Below are 23,258 nucleotides of genomic sequence, written 5' to 3'. Positions count from 1 at the left end.
TGAAGTCTCCCCCACTTCAAAGGGACAACTCAGTATGAGTACTGGACCTCTTACATCATGACTTCAATACACTTCTGGACCAGTGAAGACTCTATTTGGAAGAAGGACTGCTGTGCTGCTAAAGGTCTACCACTATACTGGACTGCTGCTTTCCCAGATCCTGCCATGCTGAGCTGCCATGCTGCCTCCTGTTCTCTTGCCTGGGTGATAAGGACTGGACCCACATCACTTCAACCCAGAGTGACCCCAATGGCTTGCTGGCTTGTTTCCTTTTCCAAGTCTCAGGGACATCAAAGACTTTAACTCATCCTGACAGGATCTGGACTTTGCTTGTTACAAGTCTTGCCCTGCCAAGTGGTGCCAACCCAGTCCTGGGTCCTTGTAAGTGGGTATAAAGTGCTGCTTTAACCAGAACCCACACATCCTAATCTGAACCAACCAGTGCGCCTTTGTGTGAGTAGGAACCAGCTAAGCCATGTTGTTGCGTGAAGTGGACCCGGCCTATTGCCCTCGCAACCAGTACATCATCGTCAGAATCGACACATCGCCTACTGCGAAAGCAGTAGCCACACATCACATTCGCAACCAGCGCATTGAACTCCAAACCAATGCATCGCCGCAGTTACATGGAGAAAATCGATGCATCTTGTCCACTGGGTGGCTCGACACCACCTCATCGCTTTGGCTGCACCTTGCATCTTTGTCGATGGACAGTCATTTCTACAGACAACGAGAACCGTCTTCCAGTGTTCTGAAATATCAACAATTTAGGCTTTAGAACCGCGAGGTGGTGAAGAATGAATGAGTGAAGAAGCAAGCGGGTGAGTGAGATAGAGAAGGAATACGTGAGTGAGTGAGTGAGTGAGTGAGCCAGAGAATAAAAGTAGGATATAGAGAGGGAATGATTGACCTGGGAGAAAGGTTAATGAGCAAGGACATTAATGAGCAAGAGGGTGATTGTCTACGTGGCAAGGTTTTCACAACAATTGGGAATATTCACAAAGGTAAACTTACACATGATTAAATCTATACACATAAGTTTAATCTTACACTTTGCAATACATTTACTACAAATTATTAGAAGTTATGAGCAGAAATCATTTGAATTAATGTAAATCGTTTTTTTAAATGTTCGTTACATTCATTTGCCAATTTAAAAAAAGGCTATTAACTATTTTTATAATAAACTAATAATGATGTTATAGTTGATTATAATTAGTTTAACATTAAATTAAATGTCTTCATTTTTTAAATCATTTTTATAAGTTAATTTAATTTAGTCCCAGTGGGCTTATATTTTAAGTCCCTTTGTCCCTTATTTTCGGTGGTAGGGTGTTACAGTTCCAGTGGTTCATTATGTGTGACGCTGGACTTACCCCAGCTTTGAGCAAATGAGTACATGTACTACTGTTTTAGGTCCTTTTTGGTTGTAGTAAGTATAGATGTGTAGTGTATCCAGAAACATCATATTTAAGAAATATCTAATGTTGCGAATATCCTAAGTTGCAGTCACATAAGTAATACATTAGACATGTTGTATTATCTTACATTTGTGGGCGGAAAGTAGGAAATGAGTGCTCTCCCTTTCCAAAAAAATGCCTGAAATCGTTTGTGTGAAGTCACGCTGATATTGAAAAAATACAGCTTGCAAACAATTTGAGGGAGAGCATTCATCTCCATAACAGACCTAGTACAGCGCCAAGAAAGAGACAGGCATTCACAGGCAGGCAAACCTGAATAGCTCATCTGAGTGGGGTGTGGGGGGGGGGGGGGGTTGCGGTCTGGGTATGAAGGCCTGCTGCCTTCCTTTCCATCCTTCCCATGAAGAATGTTCTAGTAGGAGTATTTGAGCATTGTTAATTGGAGGGATAAGACTCAGCTGGATTTATCATGCAGCTCCCACAAATATACATCTTCAGTAAATTTTGGAAGGGAGTATCACTGTGCATCATGTGGAAGTGATTTCATCATTATAATTATAATACTTTTATCATCTGTAACTCTAATGTATATAGCTTTCGTGCATAAACTACTAATTCAAGCAAATCTGCAGATTTAAAAGAAAATGATGCGGGTCGCCAAACCCTGCCAAATGCCTCTTTGACTTCTGCCAGCACTGCTACAACTCTCTGATACCTTTTTTTAATATCATTTTTCGCTGACAATGTTTGCAGAAGTTCCCACATTTTTTTTGACAAACTAGTCTGATAGATATGTTCATCTTTGGTTAATTTTCTCACATCACGGTGGATCCTCTACAGAGTCTAGTTGTATCTCTGCACCCTTCTGCTATGACTACTGATTTCCCCCAAGGTTTTACTATGAAAAGAGGAGGAGCAAGATGTTTGAAAACTCATTTTAGCAATTTGCTAAGTTTTCTTCGAATATCGCATGAACAACGGCAGGTAATTCAGCATAACGCGTTTCGAAACTCCCTTGGTCTTAATCATATGCCTAGTTCGAGGGTCAGTTGCTCTGAGATTTAAATAAACTGCAATCTCAGACAGTGAGGAAGGACTCAAACAATGCAAACACAGTGTTAGACAAATGTCTATCACTTTAAAAATGTTCGCTGTTCTTTCTTATTTTATGATCAGTGAGTGCTTAACGAATACTCTGACTCATTTCCTGGCAATGCATTTTCTTTTAAATAATGTTCAAGTTCGTAACACTCTGATCATAGTCTCCACATGTTACCAGTGTAGTGTCCTAGCCTAAACACGGTCTAGTGTTCAGAGTGTCTGTATTACACTTTACACCCACCCACCACAGACGTCATGGTGTCACATGACGCTGGCAATAAAAGGGGCCGAGCGCACGTGCTCGTGGCCATTCCTACTACCCTCATCTGGTGTCTGCGTCCGTCATTGCTGCTCCTAACATGCGGGCCTAGGGCCCGCCGCCTCTAACTTTACAATGGCGACGAGGCCGGTAGTGCAGCCCATGCGTGCCACTACCCTCGGCTGATCAAGAAGGAAAAAGGGGAAGAGAGCTGCCCGCCTAGAGGGCATCCCCTGTGGCGAGGCGCAACGCGCCGTGAAGCCGGTAGGCACGTCGGCGCCCCACAGCAAGCCGACCGGAGCCCACCCGCGTCGACCGCCACCACCGAGTGCCACCAAGCAACAGCGGACCGCCCAGAGCCCACCTGCGACGGCCGCGAGGCTGAAGACCCCCACCGCAGAGGTGCACGGGCCGGGCGGAGCCCACCCGCCGCGACCGAGACGGAGCATCTGGCCCGCCGGCCGAAGGTGAGCCCCACGGGCGAAGTGCCCGCCATGAACTGTGCCAATCTATAAGCAGCGCCAGCGGAGCCTACCCGCGGCCTGCCCGAGTCGTCCCCCGCCCCACCGCGTGTGTGCCTAGAAGCGGCGGGGCACAGAGACTAATGGCGGCGTGAGGAAGCGCGGCCGGACCCGCAACACCCGTCAACAACGAGGGGGAGGGAGCGGAGTAGCTAACCGCCTCCCGACCCCCCTCGCGACGTGATCAAGACCAAGCGGAGCCCACCCGCGGCCTGCCGGTGGCATCCCCACCGAGGAAAGACTCTGCAGCGCCAGCGGAGCCCACCCGCGGCCTGCCGGCGGCATCCCCAGCAAAGGAACAGAACTGCAGAGCCAGCGGAGCCTACCCGCGGCCTGCTGACGGCACCCCCAGTGATTGACAGGCACTGCAGAGCCGGCGGAGCTCACCCGCGGCCTGCCTCAAGCGTCCCCTGTCCCGGGGAGAGTGACCAGAGCCTACCGCGGGTGCCGCCCCGCACGGCCCCAGCGCCGCAAAGGAAAAGGAACCGCCACCAGCACCGCCTCTCGGTGCTCTCACCCGCTCCGCACAGACAACGCCCCCGCACGACCACGCATCGCCCACCAACCCCCCTGCCCGCGCGGGGACTGAGGAAGCCTGCCGCGGGCTGGGAGGGCTCAGAGCAGTGAAGGCGGAGCGGGCGTCAGCAACAGGGGCATGCCTCACCACCTCGGTTTCCCCGGCGGGACAGTGAGGCGCCTGCATGCGGCCAGGAGCCGCCGAGTCCACATGTGCCCTCACAGAGACATGAAGTGAAAGTGACGGTGCACCCAGCACGAAACCCCCCCCCTTGGTGCAGATCACCTTAAACTCAGCAGTGCATTCCACAGAAAATCTGCCCCAAAGCAGGAAAGAGACTTACTGTGCATCAGCAGCAGCTCCAGCCCCACGATTGCACTGAGGAGTAGATGATAGAGTGCAAGGTCAGGGAAGAAGGTATTTAGCAAAGCAAGCTGCTGCAAAAGTGAAGTCTACCGCCATCTAGTGGCCAGAGAGGAAAAGGGCACCTGCATCAATAAGCAAGACAACAAGCACTGCACACTACAAGTCCATTCCGCAATAGCAAGGGGTAACAGACTAAGTCTAAACAACGCCCCTAAGGAGAATTTACGACTCACGCAGCAAGTAAGTTCTCAACAGCGAAAGTAACAGCGAAAGCATCTAAACTCCCGCAGCATGTAACTGCGCAACAGCGCAAGTGACACCCACACACACCAGCAAGGAGTCGGCGGCTGCCACTTCCAACGCGACGTGGGAAAAAGGCACCAATGCCTCACAAAGCATCCAAGCACTGACGTCTGGAGGAAACGACTGCCAAGCACTAAAAGAACGTCCAGGGAAACGACTGCCGCGATCAAAGGACGGAGAGAGCAGCGACGCCTTGTGGCCACAGGCGCTCACCGCAGCATCAACTACTCCCGCCAACGGTCCAAGGAATCAAGTACCTGACGACAGCCAAAGCAGCAAGTACCCAACGTCACGCAACAGGCGTCCCAGAACCCTGAACAGTAAGTGCGCAAACAACGCGCCACGTGGCGACGCACAGCCACCGCAAGCAGAAAGAAGAATGCATGCAGCGCCATCGCGCAGAACAATCTTCGCGAACAATCGCCCATCAAGTGCCGACCCGCGACAGATCCATGGCGCCTCCCAGGAGCCGATCCCCAGAATGATCGCCCATCAAGTGCTGACCCACAACGGGTCTCCCCCCCCCCAGGAACTGGTGTAGCGCAAAGTCCGACAGGACGACCGAAAGCAACCTGCCAGGCATCGGCAGAGGTGGACCACCAACCGGTCCAGGACGTTCAACCATGAACAGGTCTACAAACATGGACCCCCGAACGTCACCAACAAGCCTCAAGAAAAGAAAGCATCAAGAAAAGAAGGTTCGCGACACCAACTCTGGCTGCTGAGGAAGAAAGAGAAAGTGTCCCCGACGGGGACAAGACCAGGGGTACACATGCAGGGTGCGCGCACTGCATGGAGGACCCAGGTCAGAAGAGAAGACACAAGATCGGTCCAAGTGATGTCGCGAAAAGGAAGGAAGAAAAGGAGAGACCCGAGTGGCACGTCTGCCACCGCGAAAAGGAAGGAAGGAAAGGAGAGACCCGAGTGGCACGTCTGCCACCGCGAAAAGGAAGGAAGAAAAGAAGAGATCTGAGTGGCACGTCTGCCACTGCGAAAAGGAAGGAAGAAAAGAAGAGATCTGAGTGGCACGTCTGCCACTGCGAAAAGGAAGGAAGAAAAGGAGAGATTTGAGTGGCACGTTTGCCACCGTGAAAAGGAAGAAAGTATATCCATGTGGCCTGTTGCCACAATTAAGAGTAGAAGGAGAAGTCAGTGCGAAGCAACGTCCTCACAGGGAAACAACTAAGGAAAGACAGAGAGGAGTGCAGGAAGACGAAGACCACTCACTCCTGAAGAGAAGTAAGGTGACAAGTGCCAGGACAACGGTGCGAGGAACACGAGGCCGGAAGAACACCAATGGCAAAGAAGACCAGCTGACAGACGATGTTTCCGCACACCCAGGATCTGCGGAGAGGAGCAAGCGAGACCGTTAGTGACATCCACCTTTGGGGTCACACGGACACTGGACACATGCCAGCCGTGGTGACTCAGGGGCAGAGGCCTCCGGGACGCAGTCCCCGCGACGAGAGACGGTCCTCCGACGCCCATCCGAAAGGTCCGGGGAGGGCGAAGACATCGCAAGCAAAGACAGAAACCAACAGCTACCTTGGGACGAGGCTGCGGAATCTGAGGTGAGACACATCGTCTCTTCCATAGCCCCACTGACGGCGGCGCAGGAACAACTGATGTGGACACATCCAGCCCAGCGCGAATCCGAGAAAGAGGACCTCAAGGATATCCCGTGGCAGGGGAACACCGACGAGAGGGGTCATCCTAGTGAGAGGGATGCCTTGCAACGGATCTGCCTTTTGCCAAGTAGGACACAGACTACAAATAAAGCTAAGGCCAAGACCGGAAATCGTGCATCATTCCCCGGCGAACCACAAGAACTCTAACTGCACCCGTCGCCATGGAAGTGAGCAAAAGAAGGACTGTGAGGACAATCTTGTAGCAGAGTCGTCAATAGACTGGTTCCATCGAGCACCCCCACACCGGTGCCACTGTGAACTGACTGTTCCCCGCAACAGATTGAACATCCTCTGTGATTCCAAGCAGCGGCGGATAGAAAGACACTGCGGAAGCTGAACACTTTACTGCATCCTGATACATGTTATTTTCCCCACAGGTTGATTTCTGAATGTGGGTCTTTGCAATTAAAAAATGGGAGGGATGTAGTGTCCTAGCCTGAACACGGTCTAGTGTTCAGAGTGTCTGTATTACACTTTACACCCACCCACCACAGACGTCATGGTGTCACATGACGCTGGCAATAAAAGGGGCCGAGCGCACGTGCTCGTGGCCATTCCTACTACCCTCATCTGGTGTCTGCGTCCGTCATTGCTGCTCCTAACATGCGGGCCTAGGGCCCGCCGCCTCTAACTTTACAACCAGGACTTCATTGTCCATAATGCCTTGCAAATGTTTTTATTCCTCTTGCCACAGTAAAAGCATGCCTCCAATCATAAAACTGTGAAACAGTGCCCTCTTTATGCCTCAAAGAAGTCAATTCCATATAGGGCTGAGTGGCAACATCCTTCACATTAATTTTCCAAGGCACTTTACCTCTTGCTTTAAAGTTGTCAATTAAGCATGTTAGATATATATAAGGACCAAAGTTTTCATTGGAAAAACGTTTTTTGCTCTGTCAATAACTTTGGCACTGCTTGATGATTCTTGACGGATTTTTCTGAAAACATCATCTTTTTGGATCAACTTCTGTGTTGAAAGTTTTGGGGTGATCCGTCAAGCGGGGGCCGAGAAATAAGGGGGTCTCAAAATGCATTTTCCCCATGTTATGTCTTTGGGGGTTTATCATTTTTTGAACACGATACAGCCCAAACCGCTGAACGAAATGACACCAAATATGTCAGAAAGCTAGATGTTGGTAAAGAAAGCATGCCTTTTGTGATTTGGTGTAAATGTGTTCAATAGTTGTAGAGATATTTAAGTTTTAAAAATATAGATATCGGAGTCCAACAGCCTACTGAAACCATAGTGAAATTTAATTGCCTGCCAACACTTCAACAGGAAGTGTTGGAAGCCATAATGGGACTCAATTGAACCGATTTCCACAAAAAATGTAACAAAAAAGAGAAAAGGGGCAAGGTAGAAACACCATGACACCCTAGGCCTTCTAGGGGCTCCCAGAGGGCCACAAAAGCATTTTTTTTAAAAACTTTTCAGCGGGATCTGCGGATCTGGATGAATTTCTTTTTTAAAAATTATACGCAGTCTCTCGCGCCTCGTTTATTTCCGGCACCCTGGTGGGCCAGGTCCAGGGGGTATTGGTTTAATAATGGAGGGGGGGGTGCACGGGTCCCCCCTTCTGGGGCTCATTATGCCCCGGCGCCACCATATCCATGGGGCTTTTTTCAAAGTGAATGAGTGGGAGGCCTCTAAAGCCTCCCCCACTGCCCGAAGACCACCACCTGCCAGGGGCTTATAATTTTTTATAAATGGGGGCACCTCTTGACCCCCCCCAGCTCCAGGGACCGCCACCTCCCTGGCGCTTTATGTATTAAGAACACCGCCCCGGGGTCCACCACCTCCCCAAGGCTTTAATTTTTTTTAATGCGGGGGCCACGTGGCCCCCGCTCAGCCCCAGGGTCTAACACCTACCTGGGGCTTTAACAAAAAAGAATGCAGGGGGGGGACTGCGGTGTCCTCCCGCAGGCGCAGGGACCACCCCACCACCCTGGGGTATATATAAAGAAAGAAGAGGGGTGAGTGTCCCCTTTCATGGAGCCAAAGATGGCCCTGGGGACCGCCACCCCCCCAAGGCCAGCTCCAGCAATGTCCCAGGGGGCCCACCCTCAGTATATTGCAGTTTCCTATGGCTTGCTCCAGCCAAACCATAGCACACTCTGCTCGGCTTTGTGCAAGCAAGAGTAGAAAATGCTCTCACTTGCAAAAAGTGGAGCAGAATTACTTTTGGACAGAGGGAGCTGTCCTCTTATCCAAAATCCTATTTTTATATACCACTTCAGATTGAGCAAATTATATTGCCAAGTGTCAGGACTCTTTAATATCACCAGTTGAGACTTGCTCTGCTGTTCACTGGTCAGCCTGCGCAATGAAAAACCCCGGGGAGGATGTCACAATTTTGAATGCTTCAGGCTGACACGTAAGATTCATATACAAGAAGAAGTGGTACTTGGTAGTTCTGGTGGCCCCTGTGATGATGGTGATCGGGCAGTGCCAGACACATTTGTTTTCAGATCATGGCTGAAGTATCCTGACTCAAGGTTGTACCACCAAAGAGTCATAAGGCTTACAATAAGGCAGCTACTTCCACAAAATGGCAGCTAAATTATGTGATTTTATCTTGGCAATGGAAAGCCTTTTCTCAGCCATGTAGTTCGAATCATGACTTGACCTCATTATTTTTATTGGGATGTATGGCTGAACCACAAATTCCGTTACCACGCATAGCCTTTACCACGCATGCCTTTACAACAAATTTTGTTGTAAAAGCATGAATTATGAAGGCATATGTGTGGTAAATGTTTCAATTATAAATATAAGTATTTTACAGCTAAGTTTAAACCCGTTTTATATATATGCAAAAGGTATATATTTTCCTTTAAAAAACGTACATTTTCATGGTAAAGACATGTATGGTTAGGGCATATACTTGTTAAATAAAATGTACAGGTAGGTACAAAAACTTATTTGTATATATATATCCTCAATGGATTCCTTTGTTGGGGAGGTTGAAGCGGTTGGGGACTGGAGGAAGTGCCGCTGCTCGAATTGCAACAGGAAACTGGGGTTCTTCAATGAGACCGGAGCGCATTAGTTTTTCCACCCCCCCTCCCTCCCCGCAATACCTACCAGATAATGTTACTGCATGCTGGGACTTGTGTGCGCAGAATATCGGGCGAACTACAAGAGGTATAGGCGAATGAAGGACATTACTGGGGGAGGAGCTGCGCTCTTGGCAACAGGAGAGGGCAGGACATATAAGCCTTGATGCACGCCCGTATCCTGAAACATTTGCACCTGGCGCTGATGAAGGCAGAACTACGCCGAAATGCATTCGCCATTGAGGGTGACAGAGAGCAACCACGTCCTGTGTAGCTGAGCTGAATAAAGCGCTTCCGAAAATTTCCCCTGCTGTGGCCTTTCTCTTTCTTGAAGGAGTTTGTTTTGAACATTAATTCAGCGCATGTCCCAGTGTCGCGCTTTAAAGGCCCCCGCTTCGTCAAGTGGTCCTGACATCACTGGTCTCTGCTTTTGTGGATTTCTTCTCTCCGGGTTACCGGAACGATCAGGACCCACCACCCAGCCAGGGAAGAGATATGGCGGTGTTGGTGTCATGGCACATCACGCTGGGCAGGTAGGATTTCCAAGCCTTGCCCCCGCCTCAATGGATTCCTTTGTTGGGGAGGTTGAAGCGGTTGGGGACTGGAGGAAGTGCCGCTGCTCGAATTGCAACAGGAAACTGGGGTTCTTCAATGAGACCGGAGCGCATTAGTTTTTCCACCCCCCCTCCCTCCCCGCAATACCTACCAGATAATGTTACTGCATGCTGGGACTTGTGTGCGCAGAATATCGGGCGAACTACAAGAGGTATAGGCGAATGAAGGACATTACTGGGGGAGGAGCTGCGCTCTTGGCAACAGGAGAGGGCAGGACATATAAGCCTTGATGCACGCCCGTATCCTGAAACATTTGCACCTGGCGCTGATGAAGGCAGAACTACGCCGAAATGCATTCGCCATTGAGGGTGACAGAGAGCAACCACGTCCTGTGTAGCTGAGCTGAATAAAGCGCTTCCGAAAATTTCCCCTGCTGTGGCCTTTCTCTTTCTTGAAGGAGTTTGTTTTGAACATATATATATATATATATATATATATATATATATATATATATATATATATATATATATATATATACATATATATATATATTATTTTTTTTTAAATATATATATATTTCACACACATAAATATATAAGAATGCACAAATGTGTGTGTGTGTGTGTGAATATATATATATTCACTAAAAAAAACTCAGGTTTCATGGATGTTATAGTTGGTTGGACATTTCACTCGTACAAAACCAGAGAAATTCAGCTGTTATAGTTAGTTGAGCTAACTATAACTCGCACCCCCGCAATGCACTGATGATGACGTCACATATTACACCATTCATGACATGGTCAGTGAGATCACTGATGACATCTCAAATGACATCATCCAGTGACTGTGTGTTTCTGTAAAGTTTAAATATTTGTTTATACAAATATATGCCAAAGTGTATTGAAGAACAAGTGGGTGTATAAGTGTCTGAATGGATGATTTACTAGGTGCCTGACTGACTGTATAAGTGAGTGAGTAAACATGTCTTACTGAATGCATGGGTTAGTGACTAATCTGTGTGAATGTCTGTATCAGTCTGTCAGTTGGTGTGTAGGCGGCTGCATGGGTTGGTGAGTAGCTCCATGGGTGTCTATATGGGTTATTGATTGGTTGTCTGAGTATCTGTATGGGTGCCTGAGTGTCTGCGTGGGTGGGTGGGAGTGTGACTCTATGCATAGATGTGAGTGGGTGATTCGCTGGGTGTATGGGTTCAAGGGCACATCTGTGAAGGGCTGTATGGGTGGGTGAGTGCGTGTATGGGTGTGTTGGTGAGTGAATGGATCTCAGTGGTACATGTGTGAGTAACCACATATGTGAAAGGCAGTACATGTGAGTGTTGGAATATATAAACGACTATACGTGAGAGTGAGTGGTTGTGAGAGTGGCTGTATGGATGAGTGTGTGCTTGTATCAGTGATTGTATAAGAGAGTAAGTATGTATTAGTATCGGTATGAATAAGTGAGGTGATGTGTGTATAACTGTGTAGGTGAGTAAATGTGAGTTTGATTGATTCTTTGCATGACGGACTAGGTGTGTGAGTAACTCTATGGATGAGTGGCAGTGTGTGAGTGTCTGTGTCGGTGTTTGAGTACATGTGATAGTGCTGTATTGATGAGTTTCTGCATGCATGAGGGACTGTATGAGTTAATGAGTGGATGTGTGTGTACACCTAGGAACCAGTGAGTGGGTATGTAGTAACTGGTATTGTTGTGTCTATGGTTTCGAAAATGGTATTCTGTGTTTTAGAGTGAGTGTATCAAAGGTTATATTAGGGTGTGAGGAGGTACATTAGATTATCACATGGATGATGTCATCTGTGATGTCATCAGTGATGTCACTGACCATGTCATGAATGATGTAATATGTGACGTCATCAGCAGTGCTTTGCAGGGGCGTGAGTTATGGTTAGCTCAACTAACTATAACGGCTGAATTTCTCTGGTTTTGTACTAGTGAAATGTCCAACTAACTTTTTTTAAATGCTAATTTCTAATAATAACGGGGCATATTACCAACAACTAGCGATAATTTTTGTCTCTAACTTGTTTAGAGACAAAAATTATCGCCGCACATCGGCGATTTTTATCGCAGATAAACCTTACTATTAGCAAGGTTTATCGCAAATGCGATAAAAAACGGCCGCAATGCATGAATATCGCTGAAAAGTCAGCGATATTCATGCATTATCGAGCAAATGCTCTTAGCCATGTTATCCACCTCCCATTGGATAACATGGTGAAGAACTGCTCAGGGCAGGTGTTAGCTTTTGGAGATATTCGCGCTTAGCGCGAATATCTCCAAAAGTTGGTAATAGGAGATAGCGATGTTAGCGACTGTTTCCAGTCGCTAACATCTTGGCACGCCCACTTTGCATGTCATTAGTGATAAATATCACTGACATGCAAAGCGGGGCCCAAGATGGTCGCTATCTCCTATTAGCTGTCACTAACTGGTGTTAGCGACAGCTTGGTAATAGGGAGATAATTTTATCTCCGCTTTCTTGGCTTTTAAAGCCAAAAAAGCGGAGATAAACCCCTTGATAATATACCCCAACGTCCCTGAAACCTGTGTTTTTTTTAGTGAATATTAAAGATTTTTTAAAAGCTAATTTCTAACTATAACGTCCCTGAACTTTATAGTTTTTTCAGTGAATTTCAAAGGTTTTTTAAATGCTAATTTCTAACTATAAAATTCCTGAAACCTATGTTGTTTTCAGTGAATTTCAAAGATTTTTTTAAATGCGAATTTGTAACTATAACATCCCCGTAAACCTAATTTCAAAGGTTTTTTAAATGCTAATTTCTATCTATAATGTCCTCGAAAACTATGGTTTTTTCAGTGAATTTCAAAGGTTTTTTAAATGTTCATTTCTAACTATGCCTACAGAGGGAGGACATGTGCAGAAAGAGAAAGAAAGACAAAGAAAGAAGCAAGAGAAATGCAGAAAGAGGCAACAGAAGGCCAGAAAGATGAAGAAAAGTACAGAAAGAAGCAAGAGATATGCAGAAAGAACCTACAAATGTGCAGAAAGAGGCCTTGTTGCAAAGTCATCCTGTGCCCCCAACATTTTGCTGACTGGTACTGGTGGTAATTGACTCTGACTAACCAGGCCCGGAGCCAGTGCTATGCTGAAAGACACTTAGAATACAGTCATAACACCTACATACACTAGAGTACACTATGGGTTGGGGTACTCCTGTGATTGGCATGACCTCCCTTGTAAGGCCCTAGTACATAATAGGGCAGGGGGGTTAAAACTACCACTAACTCAGAGGTGCAAGAAGAGACAAGAGAAATGCAGAAAGAAGCAACAGAGGTGCCAAAAGAGGCAAGAGAGGTGCAGAAAGAAGCAAGTGACGTGCAGAAAGATGCAAGAGAGGTGTAAAAAGATACAAGAGAGGTACAGAAAGAGGTAGGAGGAATGCAGAAAGAAGAAAGAAAAGTGCAGAAAGAGGCATGAGAACTGCTGGAAGAAGCAACAGAGGTGTAGAACGAAGCAAGAGAAGTGCAGAAAGAGGCAAATGAAGTGCAGAAAGAAGCAAGAGCAGTCCAGAAAGAACCAGCAGAGGACAAAAAGAGGTAAGAGGGGTTCAGAAAAAGGTAGGAAAGGTGCACAAAGAGGCAAGAGAAGTGCAGAAAGAGGCAGGAAGGATATAAAAAGAAGGAAGAGGAAAGAAGAAAGAACAAACAGGTACACAAAGAGGTAAGAGAGGTGCAGAAACAGGCAGGAAAGGTGCAGAAAGAGGGACCAGGGATACAGAAAAAGGCAAGAGAGGTACAAAAAGAGGGGTGCAGAAAGAGACTAGAGGGTAGGCAGAAAGAAGCAAGAGTAGTGCAGAATGAACCAACAGAGGTGCAAAAAGAGGCTAGATGAGTGCACATAGAGGTAGGAGAGGTGACAAAGAAGCAAGAGAGGTACAGACAGAGGCGGTAGGTTTGCAAAAAGAAGCAAGAGAAGTGCAAATAGAAGCAACAGAGATGCTGAAAGATATGCAATAGGTGCAGAAAGAGCTAGAGAAGTGAAGAAAGAACCAACAGAGGTACAGAATGAGGCAAGAGATGTGCAGAAACAGGCAGGAAAGGTGCAGAGGGAACAGGAGTGCAGAAAGAGGCAAGAGAGGTGCACAAATAGAAAAGAGAGGTGCATAAACAGGCTAAAGAAGTGCAGAAAGAGGCAAGAGAATTGCTGAAAGAAGCAACAGAGGTCTGGAAAGAAGCAAGAGAAGTACAGAAAGAGGCAAGTGAGGTGGAGAAAGAGGCAAGAGAGGTGCAGAAAATTTCAAGAGAACAGTAGAAAGAGGCAAGAGGGATGCAAACAAGGGAAGAAGGGTGCAGAAAGAAGCAAGAGAGGTGCAGAAAGAAGCAAGGGAAGTACAGAAAGAAGCAAGAGAGGTGTAGAAAGAGGAAAGACAAGTGCAGAAAGGGACAACAGCGGTGTAGAAATAGAAAACAGCGGTGCATAAAGAAGCAAAAGGGGTGCAGAAAGAAGCAGTAGAAGTACAGAAAGAGGCAAGTGAGGTACAGAAGGAGGCAAGAGAGTTGCAGAAACAGGCAAAAGGGGTGCAGATAGAGGGAACAGGTCTGCAGACAGAGGCAAGAGAGGTACAGAAAGAGGGAAGGGGGTACAGAAAGAGGCAAAAGGGATTCAGAAACTTGCAACAGTGGTGCAAAAAGAAGCAAGGGCAGTGCAGAAAGAACCGATAGAGGTGCAGAAAGTGGCAAGAGGGTTACAGAAAGTGTCAAGAAAAGTGCAGAAAGAAGCAAAAGAGGTACATAAAGAGGCAAGAAAACTACAGGAAAAGGCAAGAGAGGTGCAGAAAGAGGCTGGAGAGGTGCACAGGGAAGCAAAAGGGGCACAGAAAGAGGCAAGAGGGATGCAGAAAGAAGCAAGAGAAGTGCAGAAAGAAGCAACAGAGGTGCAGACGGAGGCAAGAGAAGTGCAGAAAGAGGCAAGTGAGTTGCAGAAACAGGCAAAAGAGGTGCACAAAGAAGCAAGAGCAGTGCAGAAAGAACCAAGAGAGGTGCAGAATGAGGCAAGAGTGGTTCAGAAATTTGCAATAGAGATGCAGAAAGAAGCAAGAGCAGTGCAGTAAGAAACAACAGAGGTACAGAAGGAGGCAAGAGGGGTGCAGAAAGAGGCAAGAGCAGTGCAGAAAGAACCAAGAGACGTGCAGGAAAAGGGAAGAAGGGTACAGAAAGAGGCAAGAGGGGTACAGAAAGAAGGAAGATAAGTGCAGAAAGAAGCAACAGAGGTGATGTAAGGGACACAAAGGGTGCAGAAAGAAGCAAGAGAAGTGCAGAAAGAAGCAACAGAGGTACAGAAAGAGGCAAGAGTGGTGCAGAAAGAGGTTAGAGAGGTGTAGAAAGAGGCAATATATTTGCAGAACGAGGGAAGAGGGGTGCAGAAAGAGGCAAAAGGGGTGCAGAAAGGAGCAAGGGTGGTGCAGAAAGAGGCAAGAGAGGTACATAAAGAGGCAAGAGAGATCCAAAAACAAGCAAGAGAAGTGCAGAAAGAGGCAAGAGAATTGCTGAAAGAAGCAACAGAGGTGGATAAAGAAGCAAGAAAAGTGCAGAAAGATGCAAGTGAGGTGCAGAAAGGGGCAAGTGAGATGTAGAAAGAGGCAAGAGAAGTGCAGAAAGAGGGAAGACGAGTGCAGAAAGAGACAACAGGGGTGCAGAAAGAAGCAAGACGGTTCAGAACGAAGCATGGGATATGCTGAATGAAGCAACAGGAGTGCAGAAAGAGGCAAGAGAAGTGCAGAAAGAAGCAACAGAGGTACAGAAGGAAGCAAGAGAACTGCAGAAAGAGGTAAGAGAGTTACAGAAACAGGCAAGAGAGGTTCAGAAAAAAGGAACAGGGGTGCAGAAAGAGGCAAAAGAGGTTCAGAAAGAGGGAAGAAGGGTGCAGAAGGAGGCAAGAGGAGTGCAGAAAGATGCAACAGAAGTGCAGAAAGAAGCAAGGGAAGTGCATAAAGAAGCAACAGAGGCTCAGAAAGAGTCAAGCGGGGTACAGAAAGAGGCAAAAGATCAGAAACAAGCAAAAGAGATGCAGAAAGAGGCTATAGGGGTGCAGAAAGAGGCAAGAGATGTGCAGAAAGAGGCAAAGAGGCAAGAAGGGTGCAGAAAGAGGCACAAGGGGTTCAAAAAGAAGCTAGAAAGGCGCAGGAAGAAACATAAACAGTGCTGAAAGAAGCAACAGAGGTGCAAAAAGAGACAAGGGGAGAGCAGAAAGAGGGAAGAGGGGTGCAGAAAGAGACACAAGAGTTGCAGAAAGAAGGGAGAGGTGCAGAAAGAGGGAAGAGGAGTGCAGAAAGAAGCACCAGAGATGCAGAAAGGGGGGAGGGGTAGAGAAAGAGGCAAGAGAGATACTGAAAGGGGGAAGTGGAGAGGAGAAAGAGGCAAGAGGGATACAGAAAGAAGCAAGAGAGTTGCAGAAAGAAACACAAGAAATGCAGAAAGAAGGAACAGAGGTGCAGAAACAGGCAACAGGGGAGCAGAAAGAGGGCAGGGTGCAGAAAAAGGCACAAGGGTTGCAGAAAGAAGGGACAGAGGTGCAGAAAGAAGCAAGAGAAGTGCAGAAAGAAGCAACAGAGGTGCAGAAAGAGGGATGATGGTTATAAAAAGAGGCAAGAGAAGTATAGAAAGAAGCAACAGATATGCAAAAAGGGGGAACAGGGATGGAGAAAGTGGTGAGAGGTTACAGAAAGAATCAAGAGAGGTGCGGAAAGAAACAAAAGAAGAGCAGAAAGAAGGAATAGGGTGCAGAAAGAGGCAAGAGGGGTGCAGAAAGAGGGAAGAGGGGTGCAGATAAAAGCACGAGTGGTGCAGAAAGAAGCAAGAGAGGTGCAGAAAGAAGCAAGATTAGTGCAGAAAGATGCAACATAAGTGCAGAAAGAGGCAAGAGGGGTGCAAAAAGAGGGAAGAGGGGTACAGTAAGAGGCACAAGGGGTGCAGAAAGAAGCAAGAGAGGTGAAGATAGAGGGAAGAGAGATGGGGAAAGAGGCAAGAGGGGTACAGAAAGAACCAAGAGAGGTGCATAAAGTAACAAAAGAAGTGCAGAAAGAAGGAACAGAGGTGCAGATAGATGCGAGAGGAGTGTAGAAGGAGAAGAGGGGTGCAGAAAGAGGCACAAGGGGTGCAGAAAGAAGCAACAGAAGTACAGAAAGACGCAAGATAAGGGAGGAAAGAAGCAAAAGAGATGGAGAAAGAGGGAAGAGGGGTGGATAAAGAGGCAAGAGGAGCGGAGAAAGTAGCAACAGACATGCAAAAAGGGGGAAGAGGGGAGGAGAAAAAAGCAAGCGGTGTACAGAAAGAAGCAAGAAAGGTGCAGAAAGAAACAAATGATGTGCAGAAAGAAGGAACAGAGGTACAGAAAGAGGCAGGAGGGGTACAGAAAGAAGGGAGGGGTGCAGAAAGAGGCAAGAGAGGTACAGAATGAGGCAAGAGGGGTGCACAAAGAAGTGAGATGCATAAAGAGACAACAGAGGGGCTGAAAGAGGCAATGAGGTGCCGAAAGTAGAAGAGATGTGCAGAAAGAGGCAAGAGAAGTGCAGAAAAAGAAAGGAAGTCAAAGAAAGAAGCAACAGAAATGCAGAAAGAGGGAAGAGAGGTGCAGAAAGAAGCAAGAGTGGCTTGCACACCATTAATATCAATTTAACACCCACATTTAGCAATAAGTAACAGGTAACCATTTTAGGTTTACAAAGGACCTTCCACCACGCTGTAACACTTGTCGATTCATTTTTTAAATGTTTGAGCTAGAAACAAGGCTTTTTTGTTCATATCTGCAGATTAGGCAGCAGATGATGAATTATGTGGCTAATGCGGAAAATGTATACTTGTGCAAAAGTTGGAGCAGCCAAACAGTCACATTATTCCAGTGGCCCTGCTCATACCTCTGATTAGGTCCAGAAGTGCTCCTCAGTGATTCCTTATATTTTTGTCTCATTGTTTTCAAAGTTTAGCTTCTATGGAAAGAAGGAAGACTAAACCTGAGGTTACCACTCCACAACACAGACTACCATACCACTTAATTACACTCCATAACAGATAATCCACTTTACATAATTCCTATACACTAAATACCACATACTATCTATCCACATAATTTCACCGCACAACATACCACATAATTCCACTACACACAACCTACATCCACTCCACTCCAAGAAACATGAATAAAATACTTTTGGATTGACAACGCTAATAGCTCTAAAACTTGCAACATTACAAATTCTTCTCTAACTGGTACTCACATTTGCAGAGTGGTGGAGAAAGGGGACTGGGCCTAAAACCAGCGCTCAGGGATTCTGATGCGTAGGACTTGCAGGAGGTATCAGGAGGGCTACTTGGACCACCAAAGTCTCTCAGGAGTAAAGAGGACTTCATCCCCCAACCCGTAGTGTGCCATGAGGTGTGTTTTCAGAGTGGTGGAGAAAGGGGGCCGTGGCCTCTGAAGACCTGTTAGCAGTCCTACTGTGCAGGACTTGCAGGAGGTAACAGGAGGGGTAGTCAGCCCCCAAGGACATCCTGGGGGCCAACTACCCCTCCTATTATCTCCAGTGAGCCCCACACAACAGGATTGCTACGTTTTCAGAGCAGTCCATGCCCCCTTTGGCCACCACTCTGCAAACCCACCTTCTTGCACGCTCTTGGTTGGAGGATGAAGTCCCCTTCGCTTGTGGGGGTCCTTAAGGGCTAACTAGCCTGCCTGTTACCTCCAGTAAGCCCCACACAGTGGAATTACTGACGCCCCCTTCCTCCACCCCACTCTGTTTGGACCAGCCTTAGCGCAGCTCTTTCATCATCGGAAGCCTCAGATGGCAGCGGACTTATCGGGGATGACATTCCACTCATCCGGACTGTCCCTTTACCCACTAGGTAGCAAGTAACTGCCTGCCCCGATGCTTAATCACCTGCAGCATTTACTGGGTCGAAGGTAAGTGCCACGGCGCTGTTTGGTCCGATGGTCTCGCGTTCCCACCTGCAGTCTGCCGACCCGGGGACAACTCGCTCTCCCAGTCCTCGCGGCTGCCTCACTGCCTCCTCCAAGCTGGCCATCTTCTTAGATGTACTCTGCCTTGATTCTGTCTTCTGTGACCTGAGAGTCCTTTTCCATGTATGGGGTAGCGGGAGCTATGCCCGGTGGATTGTCAACACCGATGCCCCTGTGGTCCGGGACCTCTGCATGCCTCTTCATGCCTCTTCTCCCTTCCTCCCACCTTTGATTCTCAAACTGCATCCCCTCTTTTGACTTCTTTTCTTTTTTGCTCTTAATTCATGCTCACTGATTCGCATCTTGGACTTTTTGTCTTTTATTACTTTTGCCCCGTGCACCATTTTGTTGCTGATCTCCCAGACCTAGACCCACCATCTTGTTGAACTTATGTCCTTTCCCCCTTTCCTCTTTCCTCACCCGACAATCCTGAAACGTATTTCTCTCTCTGTCTGGTCTGCCTTACTCCACCCCCCCCCCAGCTCCCTCCTATCCCCGGACCCTCTCTCATAACACCACTTTTGTCCCCCTCTACCTTCTCTCCCCTTTTGAATTTTTCTACTATCCTTGTTTATTCCACCCAACTCTGTCTTTAAATTACTGTACCTTGACCTTATGCTAATCGTTATGATTCCTTATCTCTTGAGTCAAATGTTTTTCTCTCTTCGCCGTTCTGCCTTTACCCCCTCCCCCCTCCGGTTCCTTCCCCTCCTGCTCCACCTATCCTTTTACTTATATTCTTATCTCCCCTTCTCCCTCCTATGATTTGTCATTCACTTTTTAATTCTGTGAAAAATGTCTAAATTATTATTGTAGTAACTTCCTTACGTAAAACGTTCTGATACCTCCGAGTCTAGCCAGCGCTATATGAAACTCAATAAATACAAAAAATTACAAATACACTCTGCAAACGCGCCTCCTGGCGTGCTCTTGGTTGGGACATGAAGTCCACTTGCTTCCCGAGTGTCCCTGGGAGCCAACCAGCCCTCCTATTATCTCTAGTAAGCTCTACACAGCTGGATTGCTGAGAGTGGTCAAAGGCCACACACCCTTTTTATACCACACTGCAAACACACCTCCTGGCGCACTGCTGCCCAGGGGCTGAAGTTCACTTTAGCGCTCTGAGGTCCTCAGGACACAAGAGGACCTCATCGCCCACCAGAAGTGCACCAAGAGGTGCGTTTTGCAGAGTGGTGTAAAAAGGGGCATCGCCTCGGACCACCTCTCAGCAATCCCTCTGTGTGGGGCTAACTGGAGATACCTGGTGGGCTAGTTGGCCCCTAAGAACCCTTGAGGACCTAGGGGACTTAATTCCCCAACCCACAACGTGCCAGGAGGAGCGTTTGCAGTGCGCTGCAGGGAGGGAGTGTGGCCTCCCCTGAGATGACAATTTTCTATTTTTTTTTCCTTAGAAAGGGGCTGTGTAGCCCCCTTCTCATAATATTTTGTTGACCCTGGGGATCCCATCCTGTTTTATTTTATTTTTTAACAGGAAGGGGGCTGCACTGCCACCATCCGGTTGCTGATTTCGACCCGGGATCCCATCCCTCGGGGCATGGCCATTTCTTTATTTATATATATATATATATTTTTAATAAAAGGAGGGGGCTGCGTGGCCCCTCTCCTGAGCCCTTTTTTGGCCCCAGAGACCCCATCCCCCGGGGCATTAATTATTTTTTTTTCGGGAGGGGGGCCGCATGGCTTCCCTCCCCTGGGCCACTTCTAGCCCCGGGGACACCAACTCCCAGGTCCTGGCCAGCTTGTTTTTTTGTGGGGGCCCACTTCTGAGGCCAATTATGTCCCTGGGGACCCCATTCCCCGAGGCCAGCCCTCAAGTTGGGGTCCATGGGGGGAGCCCCAATGCCCCACAGTTGTTGTCGGCTCCCCACTTACTGCGGGAGCCGGCATTGCTTTTGGGCAAGGGGAGCTGCTAACATGCAGCTCCCCTTGCCCACAAGCAATTCTGCTTTGCTTCTTGGAAGCAAGTGCAGTGTTTGCTATGACAGTAATGCCTGCCATAGTAAATGGCAATGGCCCAGGGATGGGCCCCCGGGACATTGCAGGTGCCGACCCTGGGGGTGGCAGTCCCCACGGCCATGGAGGGCTCCTTTTGTCAAAATAGCCCTGGGGAGGTGGTGGTCTGCAACGGACAACTGTATTTAAATAATTAGTGCCCCGGGGAGGTGGTGCTCCTTGGCCCATGATGAACAATACCCCGGGGAAGTGGCTGTTCCCGGGGCAGTGTGGGGGGGGCAGGAGCATTTGTTTCACAAGCCCCGGGGAGGTGGCGTTCTAGGAGCTTCAGGGGGCTGCATGCCCCCTTGCACATAATGGATGAAGCCCCGGAGAGGTGGCGGTCCCCAGGGCTGCAGGGGCCCCCGTTAATTTATTGCACATTGCCCACGGGACCTAACCCACCCCAGGACTTGTCGAAAATGAAGCCTGCGCTTTTTTTTATTTACTTGGTCAGATTCGCACACCCAGCGCTAATTCAGCTGATTGTTTTTTTTTTAAAGCTTTTTTTGGGCCTGGGGGTCCCTGTGGGACCGCCTGAGCAAGCACAGGGGGTCAGGGTGTTCCTACCCCTTTTCTTCATTTTTAACTTTTTGTTCCCTTTTTCTTGTGACTCGGGTCTACCGAGTCACAAGTTGGCTGCCAACACTTCCTGGTTTGGAGTGTTGGCAGTCAATCAAAATGAAACTTGAGCGGGTTTGTGAATTCATAGCAGTCACCAGATATCAATATTTTGTATTTTTTTATTTCTCAGGAACTACTGAACAGATTTACACCATTTAAAGTAAAGAGTGCACTCTGGACCAAGGGTGCCCTCTCTGCCAAATTTGGTGTAATTCCGTTCAGCAGTTCGGTCTGTAGCCGCGACAAAAGTTCCTATGGAAATTCTTCTAAACTGTGGTGGACTCCATTTGTAGTGTTTTCATTGAGTTACTGTGTGTGTATGTAAAAATGATTTACACATTGCCTCTTAGTTAAGCTAGACTCCTCCTGCCAAGCTTCCAAGAGGGTGAGCAAGGGTCAACTTAGCTGTTCGACTCCTTTACCCTGACTAGAGTGAGGGTCCCTACTTGGACATGGTGCAAACTACTGTCAACTTGAGACCTCATTTCTAACAACAATCATCAGGGAAGGTTGTATTAATATTTATACTCCATGATGCCTGTGGATTTTGGGGGTCGCTTGTCTCCTCTACTGAAACTATGTGCTCCTCTCAGACATATCTGCATACATTTCATGCTGGTGGTTTGACCTCGTGACCATCAAACGCTAGATGTGTGCGTTAGTGGAAGTGTGATGATGTGACCTGGTTCAATACTCTGTGTTCTAGCATGGAAGCAGGTCAGCGTTGTGTTCCAATACCGACAGTTGACCACAGTTAACTGTTGGGTGAGGTTGTTAATTAAATACCTCTAACTTATTACACTTTTGCCTGGTTTCTACTTTATCTCACTGGTGACGTTGGTGGTGAGGACTCATCCCGGGCAAACAACAACCTCAACAACAATGTTTTGCAGCGCGCTAACAAAAAGAAAATCAAAATACCTTGATCAGCAAATTTGTTTTTGACGGTGAAGCGCGGCAGGAAGATCTCTGAAGAGACAACAGCCTTATCGACAAGTTCGATGAAACATCGCTGGTGAGGCAGTGGGTGTGCTGGTTGAAAGACTCGGCTGCAGAGAGAGATCCCCGGTGAAACGCAAAGGCCTTGCCTGCGTTCCACTGCATGTAAAGTAGGAGATCACGGGCAATGCTCCTATAGAAAAAAGTCTGAAAGCTGTGTGGTGTATGGGCAGCAGTACAAGCCTGATTTCCTATAGAGAAGGTGCCGAATGTTGAAGAACGAGCACAATTGACTGCGTGTGGTTTTAGGGCAGCAGTACGAGCCCGATTTCCTATAGAAAAGACCAGAATGTGGATGAACAAGCACAATTGTCTGCAGAAAATTAACCAAATGTTTGATGACGTCACACGGCGGCCATCTTAAGTGTAAAATCGAGTGAAAGCATTTCCATCGGTTGTAGAAGCAGTCCAGGCTTGTCATTGTGGTGACAAGCACATCTTGTCATTTGTTTTGGAATAAACAGCTGTGGTGATTATCAAGCATAGCGTGTCAAAGCTTGTCTTCACGGTGATAAGCACACCCTGGCATTTGTACGCTCAGCGAGAAATTGTGCCTGGATATTGCTGCAAGAAAGTTAAAGATTAGAAATCTCCTTTCAAGTGAAAGAAGGACAAAGAAACAAGTTGGTGATAACTGTTTTTTTATTTTAATTTTTTTCTTCTCTCTCTTGTTGATGGTGCTTGGACACACGGTGACAAGCACACCTCCTCAGATACTTGGTGATAGATAGTTTTGCGTATTATTTGTGAAAAAAGGGACATTTTTAATTTTAAAGTTTGGATATTTGTAATGTGACATCTTCAGTGGGTTTCTTGCATGTGGGTGTACTGGGTAA

This window comes from Lissotriton helveticus, chromosome 2_1, assembly GCF_964261635.1.
Source record: "Lissotriton helveticus chromosome 2_1, aLisHel1.1, whole genome shotgun sequence".
NCBI lineage: Eukaryota > Metazoa > Chordata > Amphibia > Caudata > Salamandridae > Lissotriton > Lissotriton helveticus.
Note: the sequence above shows the minus strand (reverse complement) of the source record.